At 41.1% G+C, this 26,119-nt stretch overlaps 1 long non-coding RNA gene across 4 annotated transcripts in view; it reads right to left on the bottom strand.

Moving 5' to 3' along the window:
• Nucleotides 1–5,113: 5,113 nt before the first annotated feature.
• LOC139074454 (uncharacterized) overlaps nt 5,114–26,119 on the bottom strand; it is a 106,061-nt gene continuing 85,055 nt past the window's right edge. The window contains exons 4-5 of one of the 4 annotated variants that reach the window (XR_011524077.1): nt 10,597–11,031; nt 5,114–9,443 (exon numbers count right to left, since the gene is read on the bottom strand). This is a non-coding gene — a long non-coding RNA (uncharacterized lncRNA). Of the gene's footprint in view, nt 11,032–23,277; nt 25,954–26,119 lie in introns of those variants that run through there. The other 3 variants (XR_011524075.1, XR_011524076.1, XR_011524078.1) reach the window with 3 other exon arrangements.

Raw genomic sequence — 26,119 nt, forward strand, 5'->3', positions numbered from 1 at the left:
GGGAGAATAGAATATAGGCAATAGCCAAATCACAAAAGGCTTTTTTGCTGAGCTAAGGCCAACTTTATCATGAAGGTGATGGGAAACCTCTATGAGAGTTTAAGGAAAACGGTACACCACATGAAAAAAATGTTCAACGTCACTAATTATTAGGGAAATGCAAATCAAAATTACAATATCACCTCACATCCGTCAGAATGGCTGTAATTAACAAGACAAGAATTAACAGCTGTTGAAGAGGATGTGGAAAAAAGGAAACCCTCATACACTGCTGGTGGGAATGCAAACTGGTATAGCCAATATGGAAAACAGTATGGAGATTTCTCAAAAAATTAAAAATAGAAATACCATACTATCCAGCTCTCCCACTACTGGGTATTTATCCAAAGAACATGAAATCACCAATTAAAAAAGACTTATGCACCCCTATCCTATCCAAGAAGTGGAAGCAGCCAAAGTGCCCATCAATGGATGAATGGATAAAGAAGATGTGGTATATATATACAATGGAATGCTGAGTAGTATCACTCATCAGCCATACTGTGGAGGCATCCCACATGCAAAAAGCAGATAAAGAAGATGTGGTATATATATACAATGGAATACTACTCAGCCATAAAAAAGACAAAATTGTGCCATTTGTGACAACTTGGATGGACCTTGAGGGTACTGTGCTGAGCGAAATGAGTCAGACAGAGAAAGACACCATATAATTTTACTCATATGTGGAAGATAAACAAACACAGGATAAGGAGAATAGATTAGTGATTACCAGAAGAGAAGGGGATGGGGGGAGGTCAAATGGGTAAAGGGGCACATATGTATGATGATGGATAAAAGCCAGACAGTTGATGAACACAATGAAGTCTGTACAGAAACTGAAATATAGAGATATACACCTGAAATTTACACAATGTTGTAGGCCAATATGACCCCAATAAAATTAAAGGAAAAAAAGAAAAGCAGTAACCTATCAACCTTGCACTTTTTAAAAAGTCACTCTTTTATAATGAGGAAGATAGTTAAGGGATGAGGAAGCCACATGTAGACGATTGCAAGAAGAAAAATTAGCATCTTTAACACAGATAGTGGCAATGTGGATGGAGAAGAGGGGACACATTTGAGAGATTGAGAAGCAAGAGAGAGGCAGACTGATTCACCTGAGGCTAACCCTCATGATACATTGGCCTAAAAATCTTAATAACAAACCAGCATTTCAAAACTGAAATAATAATTTCAGCCCATTTTGAGAAAGTTCATATTGTTTTAGGTTTCTTTTTCTTCTTCCGCGTTGTTCAAGGTTCTTTTCTCAATTTATCTGAGGGCATTTTCACATGTAGATCCTATGGCTCCTAAGTGCTGAACAGATGCAATGCATTTTATACAAAAAAAAAAAAAAACACATCAGGAATAGTCCCTTTTGTATATTCTTTTCATTCTTTCAGCCATCTCTTCCAGTTATACCTACCACTGAGATTTTCAAGGATTTTTTTTCAATTAGTCTAAGGGCACATCTGCCTAAGTTTCATTTTTCTAATAACTGTTTATCACATCTGTAGAATTCCACATGACTTTCCTAATTTATCCCTTTTGAGGATTCTTGTCTGTTCCTTGCTGGATTTTGTGTGTGTGTATATTTTACATCTTCTGAGCACTAAATAGATTTATTAAGCAAATTAGGTCATGTCTAATATTTTCCCATGTTTAGCTAAGTATAACCTTTTATACAGTAGCAATCAGAACACACAGTGGATATATAAAAAGTATCTTTAGCTCCTCCGAATTTCATTTTCTATAAAATGATACTGAATCCTAAAACTCTAAAAAAAAGACCACCCACTATCAATATCCCATGTTATTAGGACCTGCTTGCTGGTACAGGGGAGGAAGAAGTGTTCCCCTACCCTCTGGGTTCTTCCGGCTGCTCTAAGAGTTAAATTGACATGAGACAGAATAACAGGAGAAAATCAAAGGTTAATAACCTGTAATACATGGGAGAAACCCAAGATAACCAAGTAACTCAACAAAATAGCCAAAGCTACCACCTTAAATACCATCTTTAGCTAGAGACAAAGGAAGATGTTGGGAGTAGTGGTTTGTGACTTCACAGAGGAGGCGGGTAATTGATGTGGAGATGGAAAAGCAAATGTTTGGTAGACAAATGTAGACCATGCCTTGCAGAGACAACGGGACATGGAGAGGGCTTTGATCACATGGGCCTTGTTAGGTTCCTCCCTGTCCATCACAACTTATTTATATGTACTATAGTTATCTTATGGTATCAGGTCCTTCCTGGAACAGGCTTTCTATCTTAAATTCTTTTAGGCAGTTAGGAAGCAGGTCAAAGTTTCTTTCTGAGTCTTTTGTTCTTAAAAATAATCATGCCAGAAAGACACATTTTGGGGTGCGAATTCTGATCCCCACACTGATAATCAGAAGCATCTTTATGGTACAAGTTGAAAATAGCATGGCTAGTTTAATGAGTCCAGGACTTAAAGTCAGACTTGAATACTGGCCAGGACTTTTCTAAACCATGTGACGACAGCCAAGTTATTTGACTTTTCTGGGCCCAAATTTCCCTCATCTCTATGGTACTAAGATTTATTTCATAGGATTGTTGTAAGGATTAAATAAAATAATGTATAAAGTGCTCAATATGTACAGGCATGAGAAGCACTTTAACAATAGTAGCTATTGTCCTAGATTTTACTCCAGATTCCTCTGCCTGCAGTGAATTGGATAGAAACCCAGCAGTATGACAGCTGCAAAGTTTGTGGTAGTTTTCTTACTGGAAAATGGGATAATAGTATTACTTTCCTTGGGGGACTGTAGTGAGAATTAAATGATGTAATGTATGTAAACATATGGCATTGTGACTGTTACAATCTGGGCACTCATTATATTTAGCCATTACTGTTATTATTATTTTTACTTGGATTAAACTTAAATCAAGTAAGACTTTTATTCAAATACTCACCATGAGTTGCAGTTCCTAGTATCTTGTATCTCCAGTACTAAAACCAGCACTGAATAAGCCCTAAACTAAGCTTTAGCCAAAAATTAACCAGTGGACTGTATACAACGTTGAAAGGACCTCTTCTCAATTTCAAATGTATCTCTTGTGACATCTCAGAATCTGTTATCTATAGAAACAGGGCACTGTGAGTGGAAAGTTGACAACCAGCACCTGAGAGCCAAGACTACAGTTTGTGTGATACCATTGGAACTTCCCTTTTCACCTCTGAGCTACAAAAAAGGGGAGATTTTAGGGATCTGAGGTCCCAACAACCCAATTAGCAGACTCAAACTATGGAATTGCAACTTCTTATACTGTTGATACTTTACTGACCCCTTGAAATGGCCCGTGGAAACTGTTGCACACACAAATAGACCTAGCATTTTGGGGCTCCTAGAGGTAAGATCTAGAACCCATCAGGTCAGTTCACCAAGGGCAAAAGGACCCTTTCTAAAACTTTGCTTGAGATTCAGAATGGGCCCAGATCACTCATAACCTCAGCCTTTTAAAACAATGAGTTGCTAAAGAGTTGTATTATTTATGACATGAGTTCAGTTGCTGTTGATACCCAATATTTGGTCTCAAGATTTATTTCTCATTTTATAATCTAAATTTACATAAGCAGTCCCTGTCAGTGTCAGAGACCCAAGTTCTTTCTATGTTTTTGCTCCACATACCCAAGGATATTACTGTCATCTTTAAGTTTCAAGATGGCACACCATGATGGCCTCGCTCCAGCAGAAGGGTTAAAGGAGAGGGAGGGCACACCCCTTTCCTTCAAAGTCATGACCCAGAATTTACATGTATCAATTCCTCTCTACATCCCATTAGCCAGAACTTAGCCATATGGACACCTACCTGCAAGGGAGGCTGGAAAATGCTTTTATTTTGGGTCACAATGTGCCCAGCTAAATCTCAGGGTTGTGTTATTAGGGAACTTAATTGAGAACAGATAATAAGAAACGACTAGCAACTTCTACCAAAAGGCAGTTTAGATTGGTAGTTCAGGACACAGTTCTTGGAGGTTCAGAGCCTGAATTTGAGTCATAAAATAATAATTAAATAGCTCGATTAATGGTCAATTCACTGGGTGACCTTGGCAAAGATATTCATCTCACTAAGCTGCAATTTCCTCATAATATAGTACCCATTTCATTAGATTATTAAAAGGATTAAAAGTGCTAATCCAAGTAAATTTCTCAGCATAATTCTTGGTACTTAGTAAGTACTCAATAATGTGAACTATTGTTATCAGTAATTAGGAACATCCATTCCTCATTAGGGCATCCTAGGAAGGACAGAACCTTGAAAGCAAGGACTGTGTCTTGGATTTTTCTCTTGGAGAAGGGGTGAGTATATTTTGCACTCAGGGTCTGTAGAGGCAGGAATAGCTGTTTTATATATATGTCTTTCTGAATAGTCTTCTTTAAGTGATCTCAGTATCTCCGTGTGTTGAGTGTTGAAGAAAATGTGCCAAGCTTTATAGGGTAGGCTATAATACCCACATGCTGCTCTGGGCACTGGCTGCTTTAAAATCGTCAGACCCTTGATAAAATGTATGGATTCCTGGGCATCCCATAATCAGAATCTCCAGGAGGATGGCACAGGATCTGGATTTTTTAATAAGATTTCTGAGATAATGCTGAGATGCTGGTAGGTTTTGGAATCATTGCTGAGTAACAATACTAATACTAGTAAAAGTTTTTCTTGTTATGAATAATGACACCTACATTCATTTAGCCTTACTATGTGCCTACCATGGTTCTAAACACTTTCTACATATTAGCTCATTTAATCCTCACAACATCCCTATGAATTGTTACTTTTATTACCTTCATTTTACCGATTAAGAAGCTGAAACACAACAAGCTTAAGTAATTTACTCCAATCACAGAGTGAGTAAGACATTGAACTGGGATTTAGATCCAGTCTTGCTCAGAGTCCACACACTTAGCACTATTCTGTCTCTATTGACAGTAGAAGGGAAGTGACAAGGGGAACTGCAGCCATCTGAGGGACATCAGAGCTCCATCACGGCCTGAGGCCTCAAGGAGCTCCCCATCGTGTGTCCCACCCACCCACCCACCTTTGCTCACTTACAGAAACATCTAAGACTCATATAACAAGCTGGAATCAACTGCCTCTTGAAGAGCACGACTATGTAAGAGACACTTTTCCAAACGTGACAAAAGACATGTCACTTGGGTCTGTTAAATCCCCAAAGTGGATAGAAGCCACATTGAGCCATGCTTAGCAATTTCTGGCCATAAAGTTAATTCTGAGTTTCCTGAAACAGATGCCCAGCTGGGCTTGCAGCTGTGCCAGGTTCCTCAGCAGGAGGGTGTGGGGCAGTGATGCAGGGAAAATGCAAAGTTATACTCAGAAAAAAATTAATTGAAGGGTTTCAAGGGCTCGGTCACCACTTCTCCCCACTAAACCAGCCCAGTGTTAAGGCATTCCAGGACCTGCACTGGCTTTTTTCTCAAGGAAATCTCATGTACTTGAGGGAACTCCCAAGTTCTGTGCTGCCCAGAGCATTTTAGAAGCCAATGAAGTAGGCAGCCTCCATATGTATAAGCAGTTCTCAAAATGTCCTGTCACTTATCTGTTTGCATATCTCTGTACCTCACCAGACTGAGTGACCTAGCAGAAAATAAGTATGGTGGACTGAAAAATTGCCTATAAATACCTCCTTTACCACAAAGAAGTGGAGTCTAATTCTCAGTCCTTGAATGTGGGTTGGCCATTCGACTTGCTGGGCCAACAGGACACTGGCTAACAGAGAGGGAGAAAAGGAACAAGGAGAGACAAGAAAAGCGATGGGGCATTGGGACTTGCTCTCTTGCTGTGCTTGGTACCCTGAGATCACTGTGTGGACAGCCCCAGAGCAGTTGCTGAAGGATGCGAGGCTAAGCAGAGGAGAACCAAGATACCTCAGCTAATGGCCAGTAAACCTTCAGACATGTAACTGAGGCCATCCTAGATCATCCAGTTCCCAGAAACTGGCCAGCAGGCCACAGAAACATGAGAGGGTGCTGATATGGCCAGGATCAGAAAAACTTCTCAGCTGACACACAAAGACGTGAGCTAAATACTGTCTTAAGCCTCTAAGTTTTGGAATGGTTTGCTACCCAGCAAATGCTAACTGACACAAGAAGGTAAATTATTACTTTTTTTGCTGAGGAAGATTTGTCCTGAGCTAACATCTCTTACCATTCTTCCTCTTTTTGTATGTGAGCCCCTGCCACAGCACAGCCACTGACAGACAAGTAGTGTAGGTCCACACCCAGGAACCAAACCTGACCCACCAACGTGGAGCACACTGAACTTAACCACCAGGCCACCAGTGCTGGCCTGGAAGGTAAATTATCAAAGGGAGAGGCTTTGGTATAGAAAATCCCTGTGTTAAATTCCCAGCTTTCCCTCTTACAATGTGTATGGCTCTCGATAACTAATTTAACTTCTCTGACTCTCAGCTTCTTCATCTATAAAATTGGAAAGATAAACATAGCAATCTCTTGGGGTTTTCCTGTAGAGTCAATGAGCTATCTATAAACCACTGTGTTTGCTATATGGTAGTTATTTTATGATGATGATGATGATGATTAGAATGTCTGTTGCTTTGAACTATGTGCTGTCTCAGAGCTATTGGGCTTGCCAGGTTCCAGAGATGAAATGAATCTAACAAGGTATTGGCATAAGCGAGGAGTCAATAAATATCTGTAGACGTGAATTGCATTGTGTAGCTGATAACCACTATCCGAGGACATCTATGGTTGCACAGGTTTTGTCGTTCCCAGAAAACATCACTAAGGTCTTCTCCAGTTCTCAGGTTTTAAGGAGAAGAGGATGGAGAGGGCAGGAAGTAGAGCAATCAATTGGAATTGGGGGCATCCTATTGCCACAGAATAGATTTGGGGGGAAAGGAAGCACTGGCTTTGACTAGAGAGAGCTGCCCAAGAGGAAGCCCCATTGGCCTCCAGGATGCTCATGAAATAGCAACAAGAGCCAAATATTCAGGAGCAACATGACACAATGAGAACAACACAAATTCTGGAATCAGGAAGACTAGTTCAAATCCCAAAATAAGTGTCAATTTGCTCATCTATAAATTGGGACTATAGTACCAATATGATCCATACGTTGGTTCATACGGTAGTTGTGAGAACTTGATGAAACACTAACATAAAATGCCTGGCATGGTATCTAGCACATGATAGATGATCAAGCAAAGTGATTTCTTACCCCATTTCTCCCAGTGACATAACCAGTGTCCTATAACCTGGGCAGGCAGTAACATGTGAAGGCCAGCACACTGACCGTGACTACTATTTCTGGCTTTGTGACCTTGCACCAATCACCCCGCTGTTTATCAGTTTCTCACTAGTGAACAAGGATGATACTCTGTCCCTGACACAGTTCTCAAGGATAATGGGATGACTCATTCAATTTTAAAACCTAACTTGGGGCTTGATGATGCTGTGCAGAAAAGAAATAAAACACAAAAGGAAAGTCAAATGACTAATATTTAAAGTCCCAAGGCACCAACGCATAGTCAGTGACATTTCCATCACTGCCAATCCCTTTTCTTCTCCCTCTTTATCCTAGACCTTCTCACAGAGAGATGCCCTCCTTAGCGTGGATTTGCTGCCTCTCTCTCCTCCCCCTTCTTTCCACCCTAAGCCTGCAGCTCCCCCACATGGACAGAAAGCCAAACTGAGGGATGGATACGCAGCAGCAAGCAGAGCTAGAATCAGGCTGAGGGAAATAACACAGTCATAATTGATTGAATACTTCCTCTATATGAGGCACTCTGCTGCATGCTTTACACATGTTACCTCATCTAATCCTAACAAGTCAATAAGGGAAATACTATTTTAATCTCAGAAAACTTCAACAATTTGCCAAGGTCACACAGTTAATAGGAATAGCAGAGTTGGGATTTAGATCCAGCTGACCACAAAGCTCACTGGTTTATCCTTTACAGTTCAAGCTGTATTCAAGTTCAGTATTATATAATTATAAGTGTATATTTACATATATGCATATTACATATTACGTATATTTACATACATTACATTATATAATATAATCCATATTATATACATATAATCCACTACATATATCATACATCTTCGTAAGTGCCTCACTTCTTAGTAAGTCATTGCTCAAAGTCTTTCTGTGATGGCGCACCTGGAATTCAGACCAGGCGTCTGACCGCAGAACCTCTGGTCTCGACCACTCTGCCATACTCAATATTGTCCAGACTCTGCGATAAGAGCAAACCTCTTTCTTTCCTCCCTTTTACGCCTGTTTTGGAGTGGAGCGTTCTCCTCAGCTCTGACATATTCACTAGGGCTCTCACGCCTCAGCTGCCATGGAGATGAGTTTGGCTCTATTTGGAGAACTGACAGGCAGGAAAAATGTTTATAAAACGAAAATCAAAACCAAGACACCTGTCTGCCTGCCGGGAGTTTGACAGTGTCACGTGAAGACTTCCTCCTCCGCAGGCTCCAGCCAGTATCTCTCACGCTAACAGGCTGCACATAAGTTCTCTTAGGTTCATTTCCCAGAGGATGGTAAATTCCACCCCTGTGAGGTGAGGTATGTCCTGGGAGACCATACTAATGCTCCCCGGCCTTCACGTCATGGCACCCACTGGGGTAAACCCATGAGGTTGCCAAGAGCTGGAGGTGACCTTCACAGGGGCTCCGCCTGCCCCAGGCCTATCCCCAGCAGGCCTATGATCTAATGGCAGCTCCTCAGCGAGGAAGCTCTGGTCTAGGGAATGAGGAAAGGTGAGAAAAGCATCTGGGGTGTCTGATATGCCTAGAGCAGTCTGTGTGAAGCCTTTTACTTATGCCAGTGACAGTTTCCATGAGAGTAGACAGAGGAACACTTAGAGAAAAATCAGTGTATACTGTCATGCAGGGGTGAGAACACAGGTTTAATGTCACAGAGATCTGACTTCAAAACCCCTTGCACATTAAGCAAGTTTATATCTTAGACAAGTTATGTAGCCTCTGAAACCTTCGTTTCCCCACCTGTAAACTCGAGCTCTTGCCATAGGAGGTTGCTTTGAAGACAAATGAAATAATGTCTGTAAAATAATTGTCACCGTGTGTGGTGGTTCCGTAGGGTAAATTAAGCCAAGCTGGAACTACGTTTCTCAGAATTCCCTTCCCTGCCTCGTCCTGAGTTAGGGTGGGTCACAAGGTAATTTGTCTGAGATTTGGAAAGCAGACAGGAAGCAGCAGCAATTGACTCTGAAGGTCTGTGTAGGGGGTCAGGCACCACTGCAGCTTGCCCACGTGGTCGCTGATCTGTTGGCATTCTTGTTGGTTGTTGTAGGTTGGGCCCAGTCTTCAGCTTCTTTAGAGGGCCAGCCCAGAACACATGCCAGCCACTTCTGCCGGTCGCCATCTTGCTAAGGGGGGTGGAGGTGAAAAACAGACAAGATTCCAGTTTGTTCTCCCTCTGCCCCACTTTACAACTGGTTCTTCTTTCCAAGTGCCCGCTCTGCTGACTTACAGTGACCTCAGGCCCCCCACCAGTGGCAGAGACCACAGCCTCTCATGCCCTGCTCCACTCCAGTAATAAACCCTTGATGGCATACGATCCATAGAGGTTCTGCTTCCCGAGCCAACTTAAACTGATAAACCGTGCCTGGGACATAGTAAATGCTCACAAAAGGACACAGCAGCATAATTAAAGTGTAGACAGTTGTTGAGACTACCGTCTTTTGATTCCATTCCAAACTCCACCTTGGACAAATCACTTGGTCCTTTTTCTTTCCCCAAGTAATTTTATTGGGATTATAATGATTTATAACATTGGGTAATTTCAGGTGTATATTATTGTTTATCAATTCCTGAATACACCTCATCGTGTTCACCCTTAGTAGTCTCACTTTTATCCATCTCCATACACATGTGCCCCTTTATCCCTTTCACCCACCCCCCCAACCCCCTTCTCCTCTGGTGACCACTAATCTGTTCTCTTTATCCATGTCTTTGCTATCTTCCACATATGTCGCTCAGTCCTTTTGAGACTCAGCTTCCTCAGCTGTAAAATGATGATAATAACATGATCTATTTCATTGGCCTGTGGAAATGGCTAAATGAGACGGAGCATGCAAGCACAGTGCCTGACATTAAAAGTGTTAGGGAGAAAACCTTTCTTTCCCATTCTAATTCATAGGTTTAGCATTTGGAAATCTCTCACTAATAAATAAAAGCTTCATCCTTCAAACCGTCTCGTCAAAAGTGAAATGATATTTTGTCCTCCATCTGTTTCATGTTGTTTATCAATTGGTTTAGAATCTAGTTATGAAAGAATGCTGCTTATTAGACACTTCAAAGACACCCCCTCTCAGCTGTCAAAACTCAATAAATGATAATAATAACTCTTTGCTTTTGTGAGGGGTCAGTAGGGACCCTTTCATCAGCATTGTCTCGTATGCCCTCCCAAGAAGACTGGCATGGGCAGCATTAGATAGTGGGATGCTGCAGACACTGCACCAGAGCTCAAAAGACCTGGGTTTTTATCCTGGTTCTGCCAACAAGGATTGGTGTCCTCACTTTTCTGAGCCTCGGTTTCCTCATCTACAGAGGGAGAGGGTTGAATTCACAAGATCCTTCAAATCCCAGCAGACCCTAAGCCCATGATTATTTTCTTTTTACCTATGGGGAAAAAAAGGAAGTTGCAAGAGATTAATAGCTTATCCCAATGGTTTCCAAAGACAGTCCCTGGACCACCAGCAGTGGCAACCTCACCCAGAAATTATTAGCAATGCAAATTCTCAGGCCTCAGTCCAGACCCACAGAATCGGCGACCCTGGAGGTAAGACCAGAAATCTGTGTTTGAACAAGCGCTCCAGGGTGATTCCGATGGTGCTCAAGTTTGAGAGTCACTGGCTTCATCAGGGTCACGGTCAAAAGTAAGTGGCTTAGCCAGGGCTTGAACCCAGGTCTATGACTCCTTTCTTGTTGTCCTGGGGATCTGGAGAAAATGACCTGAAAAGAGCAAACACATTTGAAGACAAGGCAAGTCCAAAATATAAGCAAAAGAGCAGAACTACGGGGCCGCCCGTGGCCGAGTGGCTAAGTTCTGCGCTCCGCTTCAGCGGCCCAGGGTTTCGCCGGTTTGGATCCCGGTGCGGACATGGCACCGCTCGTCAGGCCACGTTGAGGCGGCATCCCACCTGCCACAACTAGAAGGACCCACGACTAAGATATACAACTATGTACTGGTGGGATTTGGGGATAAAAAGCAGGGGGGGAAAAAAAAGAAGACTGGCAACAGTTGTTAGCTCAGGTCCCAATCTTTAAAAAAAAAAAAAGCAGAACTAAATCCTGAGCAATATTCTAAAAAGTCTCAGGGTTCTACAACTGAGAATCTTTGATCCCTGGCCTTGACCGGGCTGAAGCTGATTTTTAGGCTCTCTCTGACACAGCAATCAGAACTTTTCACTGCAATCTTGCACTGAGCCAGAACAACTGTCAGGTGGCACCCGAGGAGTCCGCAGCTTGTAGGCGGGCATCGTGCGGCAGAGGAAAGCTACGGCTGTAACTGTTCAAATTCAACATCTGCTTTTCTCACTTCCGTCGTTTCTATTAACATACACATATGTACTTGAAATGCATAAACGAGATAAATTCAGGTATGCTCTAGGTAATTTTTAGTCCCATATTTTATTTCTCCTTTTCCTTTTTTTCCCTGAATTCCTACCTCCCTTTTTCTTCCCTACTCCCACTCAGATAATGCATGTTAATAGCCTAGTATGTTTTTCTCCATGATCGTATATTCAAATACAAATACACATAATTTCACACGCATGTCTTGTTTTACTCATACTTCATGTAAATTCTTCCACAAGAGATGTAGTACAGCTCTCATCCATGCTTCTCAAACGCTTTGTAATAGTCCCATGATGCGAATCTGCAATCATTTTTAGGGGCAGTTCCTGACTAATGGGAATTCACTAGGTTTCCGATTTTTCACCACTTCAACTGTTGTTGCAATAAATAAGCTTGTACATATGTGGTTGTGTAATGGCAATTTTATTTGTATAAGATACATTTCGAGTATGGAATATTGGGGTCAAAGGCTATATGTATTTTTAATTTAATAGATGTTGTTACATGGCTCTTCAAAAAGGCCATAACAGGGGCCAGGCCCATGGTTGGGTGGTTAAAGTTCTGCACACTCCACTTTGGTGGCCTGGGTTCATGGGTTTGGATCCTGCGTGTGGACCTACTCCACTCATCAACCACGCTGTGGAGGCATTACACTTACAAAGTAAAGGAGGATTGACACAGATGTTAGCTCAGAGTGAATCTTCCTCACCAAAAAAAATAAATAAATAAAATAACAATTTACATTTCTTACATCCCAAACAGCAATAAATGTTATGTCTTTAATTTTTTCTTGTTTGAACATTGGGAAGTGATATCTTATTGCTATGTTAATTTGCATTTTTCTAATTTTCTTCTGAATTTGACCTTTGCACGTCTTTGTTGAGTATTTGGACTTGAATTCTATGTCCCCGTGTGTATTCATGCTTTTTTTCCCCTTTTTTCTTTTGGGTCTTTTGTCCCATTCTTATCAATTTTTAAGGGTTCTAGATATATTAGGATTAATATTCTAATTTTGTCTTTCATCAGTATTATAATTGTTTCTTGAAAGCTGTCATTTCTCTATTTTCTGTGTTTATATCATTTAATGTAGCTATTTGTACATATTCAAAAAGCTTAAGAAGATCTCACTGTCTCTAGGGTACACATGTAACCACCTAAATTTCTTATGGAATTTTTGTTATTTTATTTGTTTTATTTATAAGCATTTCATAGATTTTGCACTTTTGTGAAGGGATCTTTTTCTTTCTTTCTTTGGTGGTTATTGATAAATGCAGAATAGTTGCCGATACTTGTCTATTCATCCAACTACTTACCAAATTCCTTTACCAATTCCCATAGTTTTGTAGAGTCTCAGGTTATCTAGGTACACAATCACAGAGTCAGAAAATGTGACAATATCATCTCTTTATTTTCCAACATTTTACAAGTTATTTAATATTCTTTTCTTATTGTGTTGAAATTACCCAACTTTCCAAGATAACAATGAACAATAATGATGAGGGACAGCAGTATCTACTCCTGAATTTAACAGAAAATTTTTAAGGAATGCTTATCAAATTCTTTTTAAATCTATTGATGGATGAATACAATTTTCCTCCCACAATTTGTTGGTAAATTTTCTGCTATTAAATCACCTTTGCATTTCTGGAAGAAAACTATCCTCAAGAATAGGATGCATTGTTATAGATGTGTAACTATAATCTAATTTATGGTTTCTGCATTTATATTTATAAATAAGATTGATGTACAGTTTTCTTTTTCATATTATTTATATCAGGTTTTGGTACTGAGGTCCTACTATAGTCATAAAATGAATTAAAGAAGTTTGTGTTTTTTTCAATGGCCTGGAATAGTTTAAATAACATTTAAAAATAACTGTTCTTTAAAACTTTAAATAAAACTCATCACTGAAATCTACCATTCTGGTGGTTTTTTTCAATAGTAGATTTTTTAAATTACCTTTTCATTTTTGTCTATGGTAATTGGTCTATTCAAGTTTTCTATTTCTTCCAGAATAAGTTATATTTTGCTAGAAAATGATCTACTTCCTATAGGTCCGGGTCGACAAATGTTTTTCACGAGGGGACAGATGTTTTAGGCTGGTGGAGCAGACAGTCTGTTCACTACTCAGCTCTAACACTGTAGTGCCAAAGCAGCCACAGACAATGTGTAAATGAATGGGTGTGGCTGTGTTTCAATAAAACTTTATTTATGGGCACTGATTTTCAAATTTTATGTAATTCTCCCATATTACAAAATATTATTTTTTAGACAACTGTTTAAAAATATAAAAACCATTCTTACCTTGTGAGTCATAGAGAAACATGCAGTGGGCCAGATTTTGCCCATGGGTCTTAGTTTGTCAACTCTCGCTCTAGATTTTCAAAATGGTCCCATATAGATGTGTAGTACATGCTCCTAATGCTTAATCTTATTATTTAAAACATAACGCTATCATTTTAATCTCTTCAGTATCTGTGACTATTTTGCTTTACACTTGGAAATTTCTTCCATTTGCTCCTCCAGTCTGGCTATTTCTGTCTTAATATGGTCATTTTGCCTTAACTCATCTATGGATGTAGCAAGTGTTGTTTAGCTCTGAAAAGTCCTTTCCAACTGTGCTTGAATCTTTTGAAGTGCATTTATTTTTCTGTCCAAATTGTCACGTCTCCGTCGGCAGCTGTATCTGTGTCTCTGTTCTGTATGCTCTGCTGGATCTTGCTATCTCTGGTTTGGACGTATTGTGGTTTTCCTTAATAACTAGGACTCAGGTGTTGTCATCAGAATACCCTACCAGGCAGCAGTCCACAAGTGGAGGGAGGCAAAATCGTTCTCTGTGGGAGCCTCCGTGTTCCTCAAGGGCAGGGATGACTAAGATCATACTTTCGGTTACTGCTTGGCATCTCAGGTGTCATGGAGACCTGGCACACACACATGCAAGGCCATCATACTTCTTCCCCAAATCCACAAATCTCTTTGGGCCAATCTCTTCTCAATGTCACCATTTTATAATCCCTGCCTCAGGGCTCTCTGTCACCAGTAGCTAGACATTTGCCCAGCCCACAGAGCAGAAAACCTGCACCAGTTGTCTGCAATGGGACTCCCACAGAGCCCATGGCCTCATTTCCACTTAGCAACCTGTAGGCCCCAACTAGTTGACTTATAAGAGAAAGATACATTGGAATTGTTTGATACTGAATTGAAAAGAGCGTTAGATTTATGTTGCTATCTTCCCAGAACCCCCCTCTAGAATCAGTGACTTCATCAACCTCACATCCTCGTGAACCTGTTTCCTCTACTACAAGGCAGCAAGTCCTACTGAAAGGAGTTTTGGAGTCAGAGATTTGTGTTCAAATCTGCCCCTTACAAGTGCAATCTTGTACATGCCACATTATCAGTATTTCTGAGCCTCATTTCCTCATTTTTAAATGGTACTAATTAAGCAAAGTAAATGAAATAATATATTTAAAGCACTATGCCCAGCATGTAACACACAGTAGATTTTGCAGAAATATTAGTCCCTTTCCCCTGTAATTTGATGTTCAAGAAGTAATAGTTGACCAGATGGCCTCCCTCTTGGTTTGACATTTCAGCAACCACTGTTCTTCTCTGTCACCATTCCCTATATTTATTCTTACTCAATCCATCATCCTGAAGTATCTAGGTTAACGGTCAATGCTCCAGGCATCTTGGTGTCCCAATGCCTTCCTGGGAGTAGTGACTGTGCCTTACAAATTATGAAAACCGCATATCACAATGGGAAAATCATCACTGATCCTGGGCATACAGTTAGAGGCCGAACTGGAAGAGAACGTTCAGAAATTAGCTCTGACAACAAAGCTGAAGGCATTTAGAACATAATTATCCTTTTAAAGGTTATCAGGTAATTGAATCTCTAATTTTTCTTGGATGTAGATTAATTCACTCCACTGAGATTTCCAAGAAAAAGTGCTATCTCCAGAGCTCTGCAGGAAAGCCAAAAGAATTTTTCATTGCAACAGATTACATGAAAAGATTCTGTCTTATGAAAGGGGAAAATATACAGCAAACGTTTTTGGAACAATTAAAGTGAAAGATACCAAAGACCTGTTAATAAGGGTCCTAAAACCCATGCAATGAAGAGTAACGTCAGTGTCCACATTTTTGGAATATCCATCTCTACATAGACATGTAGAAAGAGTTCTCTCTCTTTAACTCCTGCACCCCTCACAGTAGGCAATGACAATATTTTACTTTGTATCAGAAAAATTCTAGGCAGACTGATCTCTAGATTGTCCCAGAGCCTGAGCATCCATTACAGGCACCATTTTATGCAGATTAATCGACTTGCTTAAAATCTTGCAGTTAGTAAATAACGGATCAAAGACTCAAAGTAGTCTTTCTGACTCCCAGTCTACTCTTTTATAGGAATGGAAAGAATCGGGGCAAACCAAGCCCTTTGGTGAAATGTCAGAAATTCAAAAAAAAGAAAAGAAAAGAAAGAAAGGGACAAACCTGAAAAATGTCTTCTCAAAGTCCCAGAAACAGCCAAACTCAAAAAGTTGAATCCTTTCAATTCACCTTTTTGTGAATCAACAATACATCAAACACAAAGCATTTATCTAGCTCTTACTATGTGAAAGACGCTATATTGATAGCAATTAAAAATGGGAAACAGTAGTCCTCTCCCTTAAAGCATTTTCAATCTGCCCTAGGAAATCAAGGCTTTTTTGGTTTTGATCTTGAGAAGAACTCTGTGTGGGGCTCAGTAGGAGGGGATTCCAAAGAAACAGGCAAGAAGAACCCAAATGGAAAAGGAGAGAAACCAACTAACTCAGAAAATCTATTATTTGTGCACTCAAACCCACTTCTTCCCTGACTTCTACCCAAAACACACATAAATATACACACACTTTATAGATGTTTTGCTGCTAAAATTGAATGGGAGAAGTAATTATGCAGGGAAGTCTTTTCCTAATGTCACTGGTAATGTCATCCTTGAGAGAGCAGCTGGAGGATTCCAGCAGTGCAGCCCAGGGCATGGTTCTGCCTGTCCAGAGGCAGCTTCTGATGGCTGGGTGTGAGCATTCACCCCATCAAGCCTTTTCCTTGTGTTTTTACTAACTTGAGCCATTTATGATTTTTCAAATGCTCTGTGCAAACATACAAAAGAATTTCTGTATCTGACAATGAAAACACCACCAAAGGGAAATTATATAGAGGGAGAAATTTTTAGATTTCCTTCCTTGTTTTCTTAGAGTGTAATTTGAGTTGTTGGTGGCATGACAAATAAAGGGATAAAAAGGCAGGAGGCAACCATGGAAGACTGCTGGGAGGCATCATTTTGAAGATGCCTAACATGCATTGCCAGAGACAAGAGAAAGTGGTATTGGCCCTAAAAATAAATGCAGGGGCCACGTGTGAAAACATAACTGAGGGTTAATATAAAAAGTGCTGAGAAAGGGTGGCAGTACATCTAACCATGAGATATGGCTCAGCAATAAAAAGGGAACTATTGATACACACAATGATCTCCAGAGAATTGTGCTGATTGAAAAGAGCCAATCTCAAAAGGTTACATACTGTACAAGTCCGTTTATATAAACAGCTTGAAATTATAAAACTATAGAAATGGACAACAGTTTAGTGGTTGCCACAGGTTAAGGAGACAGGAGAGAAGTGGGTGTGGCTATAAAAGGGCAAGGTGAGCCATCTTTGTGGTGATGGAAGTATTTTGTATCTTGACTGTATCAATGTCAATATCCTAGTTGCATCATACTATAGTTTTACAAGATGTTACTGTTGGGGGAAACTGGATACGGGGTACAAAGGATCTCTCTGTATTATTTCGTACAGCTGCATGTGATTCATGGTTATCTCAAAGTAAAAAAAGTTAACTTACAAAAAGAAAAAAGGAGGGGAAGTCCCAGAAAATAACTAGGTAATAGAATCAAAAGTGGTTGACTCTTAGAAGCAGATATCCCGGTGGAGAAGGATAGGAAAAGAGGTTGTTCAGTTCATTAAAAGCCTTGTAGAACCATCTAGATTTGTTGAATCATGTGATAAAAATTAATTTTTAAAAGTGCTGAGAGATACTATTGTGATGAAAGAGACTAAAATGGAGTGAATTTGTGAGGCCTCGCCTTTATCTAAAGGAAAAAATGTTACTAACATTTCTCGAGCGTTCGCTATTTGCCCACCTCTATGCTGAGCATTTTACACGCACAGTCTCATTTAATCTTCAGGAAAATCTATGAAATAAGTGTTATCCTTCCTTCTGTTTCACTCATGGGCAACTGAGGCTCAAAGAGTTTGAGGGACTTCTCCAAGACACCTAGTAGTAAGTAGCACAGCTCAGTCAAACATTCAGACTTCAGGCTCCATGTTCTTAATGACACCCTTGGAAAGGGAAGTACCAGCTGCCAAAGTCTCTTGATGCCCAGACCTTCTCCTGGGTAAACAGAGGGGAAGATCTCGGGATGCGGGTAAGACCAACCTTGGAATCAGACAGATCTGGATTTGAGACCCAGTTCCGCAAATTATAGTTATGTGACCTTGGACGAGTGACTTAACCAGTCTGAGCCTCTGCTTGGTCATCTGCCATGCAGGAACAATAGTACTACCCACCTCAGAGGGTTGTTGGGAGAATTTAATGAGATAATGTATGTTAAGTGCCTGGCACAGTGCCGGAGAAATAGTCAGTTCTCAATAAGGGATGACTATTATTGCTATCATTATTATAAATTTTGACATGGTTATTTCTCATAACAGATTTCAGGTAAAGCTCTTTATTCAAACCATAACGAGAGACTGCTGAACTTTCCTTTAAGATAACTGTGAACCTTATGTTTTTTATCAGGTGAGAGAGCAGGAAGAAAGGGCTGACTTTCACAAGTGGCATTAGTCAGAAGACCACCAGAGTTTCTGTGACTGCTGAGCAGTCTTGGTTTCCAGGAGACGCAGAGGGAAAAAAAAAGCTGCCTGGATAAGTAGCTACTGTTTTTTGCTTTGTTTTGTTGTTTTGTTGTTTTTAGATGAAATATATCAAACACACAGAAAAGGCAAAGACTATTACAGCACTCATGTTCCCATCTTTCAGATTTAACCAATATGAGCATCTTTCCATATTTGCTTCACGTCCTTTTGTTGAAAAATAAAACATTACAACTGCAGGTGAAGGCTCCTCCCATTCCATCCATCTCATTCTTCTCCCTCCCTCCCTCCCCAAGGGCTAACTTTTCAAGGCAGCTTTGAATGGATCTGGGTGTCCAGGCTGTGACTCAGGCAGCTCATTTCCTAGTCTTAAGGGCAGACACCACATGTAAGTCCATTAACCAGGAATTCATTTTTGAGCTTCTGCCTAAAGTTAAGCACAAAAGAGGGGTCCAACGCTATCCTCCCAATACCAACATACCATTAAAAGGGGATAGCACACATTAAGGTAGACATATGCCCCGATTTCTCTTGGGGGAGCCTCCTGGCCACCTGATTTGACGAGGGCTAACTCTACACTCTGTATCCAGAGCCTGGCCAAGGAGGATCCCCCTGGCAACAACCTCTGATTCACTAGTAGACATGTGGTCTGAGTTGGGGTAATTAAATGAAGCCCCAGAACCTTCGCTGTGGTGAAGATGGAAGAGGAGCTACCTGACTGCTGGAGTGGGAGGATGTAAACCTAACACTGGGGGGAGCACCACAAAGAGAGCCCCTGCCTGGGAACTAAGTCAGCACGGAGAACAAATATCCTGAGTGGCATCACTGAGTCCCTGGACAGAGTGATGCTAATGTTAGGTGTATCACTGGACTGCCCAGTCAAAGGGCTAATAAATCTCCTTATGATGTTGAGATGTGTTTGAGTTGAAGTTCTGTCCTGAATAATATAAAACAAAACAATTAATGAGCAAGACAAGAAACAACAGCAAGCATTTATGTAGTACTTATTATGAACACTGTATTCTTCTAAGCATTTTACTTGTAGAAACTCATTTAATGCTCACAAGAACCCACTAAGGTGTTGAGTCTGTTATGGTCCCCAGTTACAGGAGGAAACTGAGCTCAGAGAAGAAACTTGCTCAGGAACACTGAAGTATTAAATGGTGGAGCTGAGATTCAAATTGAGGAAATCTGAGTTGGAATCTAAATTGTTAACAACAACAGCACAATTCAGAAAATGAACGATTGTATGAATTCATGACAAAAGAAAAAATATGGGCCATAGTTATCAAAGAAAGTACATTTCATAAAAGATATTGTGTTTTTAATTGGGCTTTAAAGGATGAGAAGTGTAAATGGTAGATTTCTGGACAGGGAAAGAGAATTCCAGGAAGAAAGAAGACCTGAGCAAAGGCAAGACATGAACACAACAGTACTGTATTTGGAGAGGATGAATAAAGTCTTACATTGATTTTTTTAATTCTAGGGAAACAGAGAAACTGTATATAAGATTTAATGTGCACCATGATACCCTTCTTCTGTCATTACCATTTCGGAACACTAATGGGAAGACAATGAGTTTACCCAAGTCCCAGAGCATGTTTGAATGGAGGCAGCTAACAAGGAAAGCCAAATTGCCTTCTCTGAGTATTTCCCCGTCTCTCTAACCAAGTTGGAACCTCAGGGAGTGTATTTTGGGATCTGGCTAATGGTCAAGAGCTTTAGAATCAGATAAGCTGAGTTCAAAATACAGCTCTGCAACTTACTATTTATATGATCATGGGCAAGCTATTTAATATCTCTGAAGTTGTTCCTATCTGTAAAACGGGGTTAAGAATCTCTAACTCAAGCATCGCTTTACAGTTTAAATGAGATCATGTGTTTAGCAGAGTGCCTGGCACAAGTAAATTACCAATAAATAGTCACACTATCAGTAATATTATTAATGTTAAAATAGAGTAAGAATCAAGGAGCATGTTGCTCCTTGGTGCTGCAAAGATCCAGGCCATTTGGCCAGATCATCTGAGCTGTCTGTTCTCCAGGAGGTGGGAAAAGGAGCCATCAAGGCCAATAGAAACCATCTATCACTTTTCTTTTCCAAGCCAGCTGGAGTAATTTTTCAGCCACTGAAATAGTAAAGAAGATGTTCAATCTGCTGATAATGTGATTCTAATTAGAACCTCCATCCACAATGCTGGAATTGCAAGGAGAAAAAAGCAGAAATGAAACAGCAATTAACCTTTGGGTCTGAGCTTTATTTGCTCCCACCCAACATGGGTCAGTTGCCATAGAGATGAAACCTATGTGATCTGCAGATGTGACCAAAACTGCCTGGAGCCTCTGAACCGGCCTTCTCTCAGCGTGGCTTTGGGATAATTAAAAATCTGCTGAAAGAGAAGTGAAAGTTGAACTAAAACTCTAATCCAGAGCTGACTTGAATGGAAGTAGAAGAGAAGGGGGGAAGGCAAGGAAAACACAGAGTCAGAAAAAAAAACTAAAGAACGCACACTACTTTGCCTGACTTTGAAAAAAAGTCAGTGTCCTTCATCCACAACTTTCCAGAGTCTGACTGCCTGTGTCTTAGGAGAGACTGATAGGATGAGGAGGAATGAGGGATGTGAAGAGTCAGTTGCTTCTATGAGGAGGGGATCTCTTAGCTCCAGATTGTGACCAAGCTGCCATAGCCAGGGAAGCTAAAGGAAGAAGAGGTTAGCAACAGTGAGCTTTCTATTCTAACCTCTAGAAAAGTGGATGCGGATAAGGTGGCCAAGCAAAGCCGGTAGGTGGCATGCAGATTTCCTGGTCCAGGTCACACCAGCAACAGCATGGGAACAGCTGTCTGGACCATGACATCCAGTAGGAAAGAACCAAAGGCCAGGAAGCCCAGTCCCTGGAATCTCTGCTCCTTACAGGGAATCCACTCCCCACCTGCCCAGTGGGTTCCCTCTTGGCCACATTGAGCTCGATCTACATCTGTCTCCCTCATCCTGCTAGATCCTGGCCCCTTTCATTCCTCTGACTCAACACTCACAAAATCAAGGTCAGGCAGATAATTATTTTCCCCTCCAAATCTAAGAGCTGTTAATTACCCAAGACAGCACTAATCACCATTAGGGAACAAAATAGCATCTGAGTTAAGTGGATTCTAATTAAAACTTGAGTACCATCTCCTAGAGCAGTGACTTTGAGAGTTTTTTTCTTTGATACACACAAGATATATGATATCGGTATAGGATGCACTTTCTGTGGGGTCCTCTGTAAATGCCGCCTCCTCAGTGAAGCCTTCTCTGACTAAACTCTCTGTAGTTGCTCCCCATCATTTTTGACCACAGCATCCTGTTATGAATGAGTTCTTCAGAGAACTTATTACTTGCTGGAATCGGCTTGTTTATTTGTCCCATAATAATGCTATGGTGGAACAGTGGTTAAGATTCTCCCCACACTCTCAACACCGTGGCCCGGGTTTGGTCAGGGAACCACACCACCCATCTGTCGGTTGTCACACTGCGGTGGCTGCACATTGCTGTGATGCTGAAAGCTATGCCACCAGTATTTCAAATACCAGCAGGGTCACCCACGGTAGACGGGTTTCAGTGGAGCTTCCAGACTAGATAGACTAGGATAAAGGACATACCCACCCACTTCTGAAAAAATTGGCCATGAAACCCCGTGAATAGCAGCAGAGCATTGTCTGATAGAGTGCCAGGAGGGCAAATGCTGCTCAAAAAGACTGGGCAGGGTTTCACTCTGCTGTACACAGGGGCGCTAGGAGTTGGAATCAACGGGATGGCACTAGCAGCAAATATTTGCTATAAGCTTCATAAGAGCAGGCAACTTGATGCCTTGTTTTCAGTTGTATTTCCAGTGCCCAGAACAGTGCTCAGAAGGAGCAAATACTCAACATGCATTTGTTGACTGAATAAATGAATGCTCCCATGGGCTAACTCAGTTTCTGTGTGGCTTACAGCAAACAAGTTATCACTCCACCTTTCCTTTCCTCTCTAGAAACCATTTCAGAATGTGTAAGTAACAGTGACAGAATTATCGAACTATTCATTCTTTCTCTCAACAAATATTTATTGAATGTTTACTACACGTCAGGTACTGTGCTGGGGGCTGGCAGGGAAACAGTAAATAAGTTAGACAAGGCCCCAGTTCTGTCATACTAGTGAGAACGGCTGCTGTACGTGGATATACAAATAAAAAGTAAGATTTAGTCATTAATGATGGCGATCATTGCTATGAAGGAAACCAATGGAGTGATCTGATGGAAAGTGACCAGGGACAGTAAGTTCAGGAGACTATTTCAGCTCAAGTTATCAGGAATGGCCTCTTCTATAAGGTAACGTTACAGATTCCATTATGTGAAGAGCCAGGATAAAGGAATTCTAGGCAGAGGGAAGAGAAAACACAAACTCCCTGACGTGGGAAGGAACTCAGCACCTTCTAGAGCTCAAGTGTAGTGGTCCAAGGGGAGAGACAGCTGTCAGTGGAAGGTGTGTTCATTTTATGCCTGGCCTAAAGGATCAGAGAGGGGATTTGCATTTTATTTTTAGCACAATGGGAAGGTACCAGCAGATTTAAACAGGAGAATGACATGATGTGATTTCCTGGTTAAGAAAATTGCTCTGGCTGCTGGACGGAGAATGAAAGGAGGGGCGAGAATAGTTGTGAAAGAGCAGTAAGGGGGCCATTGGAGTCAGACAACAGCCCCAGCTTTGTCCTTGGCTGGTTGCAAAGGCAAAGAGGAAAAGTAGAGACAACCACATCCTGTTCTAATACATATTTTATTGAACTTTTTAACAAATCATCTGCAAATCTGTGTTCTTCATTGTAGTAACAAAACATGTTATCATATTGATTAGGACACGCAAGCATGGAGTGACACAATGACCGCGAGCTGCCGCCTGGAGAAACTGACCCTGGTGGGGCTCGCTGGGAGAAGGCCTAGGAAGCCCAGGGTTTATACACCTGAACTTTTGGTCCTGTAGGTATGACTGCTTTGCCAGCCCCTCCTGACCTGTTATGGGATTTGTCATCTGTTGCCACCACACGTCAACTTCAGGACTCAAAAATGCTACTTTGATTATGTCCCTTCAGGACACAGGTTAGCACCCTGACTCCACTGTCAGCACTCTCAAGTGATCAATATTACCTAAACGAGTCACTAGTGACCATGACCCACGGGCTAAAACCTGGTCACATTGAGACAGAGATCTGGGTGGACAGTGCTTCACCATCAAAGCCACCTGCCTTCTAAGATTGCCCAATCCAGTGCTTTTCATACTAATTCCACAGTTAGAATCACCAGTAGCTTTGAAAAAAAATAGCACTGCAGAGATAAGAACCTCTGGGGTCAGAGAAGATTATGCTTTGAAATCTCCCCAAGTGATGCTAATGGATTGAGCATCTGTTGTATCTAGCACAGCCTACCTAATTTAGGACCCATGGGACCTCCTTCTTGCCAATCCTTACTCTTAGGTTTGGATTTGACAAACAATATATCCCAGCAGACTCTAACAGCTACCATTTATTTGGTGCTCACTAGATACCCAGCAAGGTAATCAGTATGTTACCAAAGTGACCTCATTCCCCACTTATAGCCACCCTCAGAAGTAGCAGCACCAAGAGAAGCTGAAAAAACTCTGACTCAAAGAAGTTGCATAACATGCCCAAGGTCACTAGCTGATAAGAGTCAGGTCAGGTCTTACAAATCCACAGCCCATGTTCTTTGTCACTAAGCGTTTTAATACTGTCTTTTAGAGCAACAAAGGTTTCAGTCCCAGTTCTGCCCCTTATTAGCTCTATGACTTGGGGTGAGTTATTTAGCCTCTCCGAATCCCAGGTCCCTCCCATCCCAGTGCTACCCTCCTCCATACTTTCTCTGCTAAGAGATGTCACTTCTAAAAAGCTTTTCACCTCCCTGCTACCTGCCTTGGCCTCTATCTGCCAGAGACATCTCACCATAGGACTCTTCAAATCTTGGCCAAGGACCCCCAGCACCCAGCTTGGCCCGAAGTAAGCAGTCAATGTCCATTGAATAGAATGCTATGGCCTCCCACTGGGATATGACACATAATTTGAGAATTTGGGTTGCACTCTGGCATTCAGGCAAATCCTCCCCCACCCCCCCAAAAAAGCCACATTGACCCTTGTTGATCTCTCCTATTAGGTGACCAGGGGCACTCAGTGGAAAACTGCAAAGGGTAAGTTGCCTGTGTGACCCCAGTGACTCATTTAGGAGGATTGACTATATTTGGCATAACTTTGCATATATTATACATCCATCTATGCTATATTTATTCAAAGCAAAGAAGCTGCAGATGTAGAATACCAAAGATGAGTACTTTCCCACAACACATAATGCAAGTGTTAGAGAATCATGCAATTCTACAGCCCTCCTCTCCACTGCAGCCAAAGTTGAGGCCTCAAAAAGAGACCTCTGTCAGCACGAGAAGGAGGGTAAGCCCAGGTCAGACTTGAAGACAAAAATCAAGAAGCTTAATCAGCATCACTTGTCTCTGCTCCTACCCTTTTACTACTATGAAACCTGAAAGCCACTGGAGAGAAGATACAGGGCTCGCTTTTGCATGCCAAATCCTTTGCAAAATATGAAGAGATTATTCACAGTTTGAGGATTTTTGCATTAGAGAAAATCAACCAACCCCTCAATCCCAGAAGGGATTGCTCTTTAAAAAGTCTTTGTGAGATGGCAAGTGTTTACTATAACAGTTAATGATTTCATAGTACTGATTCATGTTTTCATTAGTTTATTCATTCAGCAAACATTTAGTGAGCACCTAGTGAATCTCTTGTCCTCTTCACTGTGCTACTGGGGTTACAGGGGAGAATATGGTGATCCCTATTGATATAGAACTCACAATGTAGAATGATCCCTATTGAGACAGAACTCACAATCCAAAGAGACAAAAAAACAGCAAAACACTACATGAACTTGAACAGCTTCATTCTTTTAGCCTCAGTTTCTTCGTCAGAAAAATGGAGAATAAAATGCCCATTTTCCATGGTTAGTGTAATGGAATAGAATAGTTTCAGTGTGGCTTCTGGCACATAGTAGGCACTCAAGGAATGAGAGTCACCATCACAATTTGTATTGCTATAAGAGAATATAATGAAGGTACTATGGAACCACAGAGGAGGGAACACATAACTGTGGAACTCTTCAGGGGAAGCATAAAGGCATCATGTCACAAGTCAACACCATACTTTAGGGTTTTACAGCATAGCTGCTTATTCCCACTTAGCAACTCCCAGATCCTATTAACTTGTCATTTGGAGACCTCAGCTCAGGACTCTGTGTCTCCTTCTATCCACAGTGACATCTGATGTCTAGCTCTTCACTTTCCTGATGGACCTGGGGGTCTGCTAAAGAGAAAAACAGAGGGAAATTGAGAGTATGTAACCATTAAAATTAATTGCTCACAAACAGAACCCAGACACCCACTGCAGTCATGAAATATGGATAAGGATTTGCTGAAAGCCATTTATATTAAATTACTTTTATAATAATATTTAACTTTTAAGCATTAAA

Source organism: Equus przewalskii, chromosome 11 (genome assembly GCF_037783145.1).
Source record: "Equus przewalskii isolate Varuska chromosome 11, EquPr2, whole genome shotgun sequence".
NCBI classification, from domain to species: domain Eukaryota; kingdom Metazoa; phylum Chordata; class Mammalia; order Perissodactyla; family Equidae; genus Equus; species Equus przewalskii.